Below are 4,116 nucleotides of genomic sequence, written 5' to 3'. Positions count from 1 at the left end.
AAGGGAAATACACGACACCAGCTTGCTGACACCATCAAGTGATTGTACTATCAAGCTCGACGCATATAACATACCAGCATGCTGGTACAATCTTTATTTCTTTACAAATTAGGTCCCGAAAAGATCGAAATGAGTAGAGCCGAAATTTCATAATTTTTCTACCATTTTGTTAAACATTGGTTTTTTAAATGCACAAATGCAATATTGTGAACTTTAATCTTCCACAAATGTGGCTTTGACTCATATAGTGCAAGAAATTTCCGCGAAAATGATTTTTTCTTTAAAAAAATATGAGCTAATTTCACCATTCACGACACCAGCTTGCTGGTACAAACATAAAAATATCAAATCATTTTTGATGTCGCACCAGCAGCTGGCACAATCACACCGCAAGAACATACACATTCAGTCGGCTGGCACCAACACTTGATGGCACCAGCATGCTGGTATCATGTATGGGCCCTTTAAGTGATTTTCACTGCTATGTGATCGGTATGTAAACCGGTAACACATTTTATTGGGTTTAATTTCCTACATAAAGGAGATATATGGCAAAAACTGGTATCTGAACAATCAGTGCTATAGGAGATAAAGCTTATACAGCATAGATTTTGACGATTTTCTCAGTAGACTTTGTATTATTATTTATAAAATATCTTACGAAATTTATCGGTTTTAGCTGTTCAAATAAAGGAGTTTTACAGTAAAATCCCATATCTGAACAATCAGATGCATGGAAGATATATGTTGTAGTCATCCGATCCTTGTTATTTTCACTGTAAGTATTCTGTTAATAATGAGTGAAAATGGTGCGAAATTTCATGTTCCTAGCTGCATAAATGGAGGAGTTATGATAAAAGACCTCATATCTGAACAATCAGTTGTATGGGGGCTGCAGGTTATAGTGACCCGATCTTTGTTATTTTCACTGTAGGTCTTCTGTTGATAATGAGTGGTCCTAGCTACATAAATGGATGAATTATAACGAAAAATCTCATATCTGAACAATCAGTTGTATGGGAGCTATAGGTTATAGTTACCCGATCTTTTCAATTTTCACTGTAAGCTTTCTGTTGATAATGGGTGCAAGTACTGCAAAATTTCATGTTCGTAGCTGCATAAATGGAGAAGTTATAACGAAAAATCTCATATCTGAACAATCAGTTGCATGGGAGCTATATGTTATAGTGGTCCGATTCTTCCGGTTCCGACAAATGATTAATACATTATAAAAATACACGCACCTAGCAAATTTGATCCGGATATCTCGGAAACTGAGAGACTAGATTGCATACAAACAGACGGACAGACAGACAGACGGACAGACGGACAGGCGGACATACGGACATGGCTAAATCAACTCAGCTCGACGTTCTGATCATATAAGTATATATTTTAATGGGTCTATCTCTTTTTGTTCTGGTACTTACAAACATCGGATCAAAGTTATACCATTTCAGGCTCATGAAAGGTATAAAGAGTGAATTGAAATTGGAAGGAGGCAAAAAATAACACTGGTCTACAAGGGTTTTGCGAATAAGACGGGACCTGGTGTTTCCGAACGGATTTTTCGTGCTGAACACGAATCTGGGGTCCAAAACTTCCCATCACGTCACGTTTTCGAGAAAAAAGGGGTTGAAACCCCTAAAAACAGCGTTTTTGGCCATTTTTGAAAAATTGTAGAGCTGAACCCTGACGTGCTACAAACTTTGTATATGTCAGAAATTAAAGGCTAAATCGTGCCCTTTCGAATGAGCCCTATGCCGAATTAATCGCATGCACCCTTAGATCAGGGGGTTTAGCCTTTAATTTCTGATATATGCGAAATTTGTACCACGTCAGGGTTCAGCTCTATAATTTTTCGAAAATGGCCAAAAACGCTGTTTTTAGGGGTTTCAACCCCTTTTTTCTCGAAAACGTGACGTGATGGGACATTTTTGACCCCGGATTCGTGTTCAGCACGAAAAATCCGTTCAGAAACACCAGGTCCCGTCTTATTCGCAGAAAAAAAGTTGAAATTTGTAGACCAGTGTAATTGATATAGTAAGTGTTTATTCCAGTAGAACTTGGGAGCATCGTACGATTGCTCGGTGAGTACTCCCTGAGTAGTATACGAATACTCCCCATTGCTCCCTATGCTTCTGTGTATAAGCATGTAATTTTGTATACTCCCTTTAACATTGTATGCCCTAGGAAGGGGAGTAATCCCATTTACCTCCTAAACGAGCAATCGGGGAGCACACACAGAAATATCAAACCTCCTAAAGGAGCAATACGGGAGTACTCCCATAAAAACCTCCCCTATACCTCCCAAAAAGACAACAAGGGAGTGCACATAGAAAAACATCCTATATTCCTCCCAAACGAGCCATAAGTGAGTACTCCCATGGGAGGCATCCCGAAAGCCTCTTATACGAGTAATAAAAGAGCTTTTCATTGCCCCACACAATAGCTAGAAGATTTTGCTATTTACGCAATCCATTTATTTAATTTTTTAAACACATGTTTGTATACAATATTAAAAGATCTTAACTGATACCTATAAGTACGAGATCAGACAAAACATAAATAATACTTATTACTTGTACATTATTGATTAATTTTGGAGTTGCTGTTGCGAACAAATGCATTAAAAGTAAAACAGAATGATAATAAAACGGTAAGATAACTACATGATGTCCTGGGTTTCAGGGATGCTTGGGTATTCAGGAGTTCACGCAATTAGGGAGTGTATGAAACTTTCTTGTTTTAATGTGTAGGTGACTTTGCCCATCCGATATGCATTATATACATTTTTGGAAAATGGGCGTAGCCACACCCACTTATGGTTACATGTGTATATCTTGGTAACCGCTGCACCAATTCTTCCAAACTTGGCACAGTTTTTAGTAGTGTTGGGCAGTATCGATACCAAAAGTACTCAGAACTCGATTCTCAAACGGATCGACAGCACCCGATTTTTAAAAGTATCGATACTGAGTACTGCAAAGTACTACAGCATACATACCAAATGGCCGAAAATTTTTAAAATCGGACAATAGCCATGCCCACATCACATATAACGGTAATTTAGAGAAATACGAAATCTTCGAAAAATCAGTAAATATTAAATCTAATTTATTCAAAATTGATGCTTGCAACAATTCTTGACCAAGAAATAAGAAATTTTGGAAAATGGGCGTGGCACCGCGCACTTAGGATCACATATATGTATCTCGGTAACCGTTCTACCAATTTGTACCAAACTCGGTATGGTTATTGTGCTTGCCACGTAAAAGCAAAACGTTGAAAATTATTAAAATCGGACTAAAAACTACATATTTCGAAAATTAAGGACGCTAATTTACTCAAAACTGATGCACCCCTGTTTACCATGCAGCGGTACTTGCGCAGAGTGTTTAATATTCGGCTCCGCCCGAACTTAAACTTTTTTCTGCGTTTGTTTTATAATTATTTTCAATTTCTGTATAAACAAGCTTATCGAATCTTTGTTTTTATATTAGCGCAAGGTGCTGGGTCATAACTTGGATCACATATGAATCCCAAAAGATTCATTCGAGTCACACATTTTTCATTTTTAAAGCTCATATTTCTTACCTATCTGGGGCTCTTTTCGGACTCATATATTCTGAATGCTCAGAATATGTTTGCGGGGAATTTTGAGGATCTATACAAGAATTATTTTGATGGTGTAAATCATGATAAAAATATTAAATCATGGTATAAATATGTAAACTTTATGAAATATCTGAAAAATGTAATAGGATTGACGGGAATATATCGAAAAGGAAAAATAATATTACATTTAATTTCAGATATTCAAAATGATTGCATTGTGCGGTTTAAAGGAACTCATGGACGTTGATGGGACGGTGGAATGAGGTCACAACAACAGGACAACATTCAATTGTACTTGTACATTAAAAGTATCTCATCATAACCATCCAAAAAGATGATTCTCCTGCTTCCTAAAGTCAAAGAAGGCGATAAACAGAAACCCATCGTACGTACACAATCAGTTCATAAGCCTAGCACTTTTAATATTTGTACTTGAAACTTTTATATACATATATACATATATATATTTTAATAAATCAAAGGTTTTGATACAAAGTT

This window comes from Rhagoletis pomonella, unplaced genomic scaffold (genome assembly GCF_013731165.1).
Source record: "Rhagoletis pomonella isolate Grant_MI unplaced genomic scaffold, Rhpom_1.0 Rhpom_scaffold_00004, whole genome shotgun sequence".
NCBI lineage: Eukaryota > Metazoa > Arthropoda > Insecta > Diptera > Tephritidae > Rhagoletis > Rhagoletis pomonella.
The sequence above is the reverse complement of the archived record's forward strand: the minus strand, read 5'-3'. Positions refer to the sequence as shown.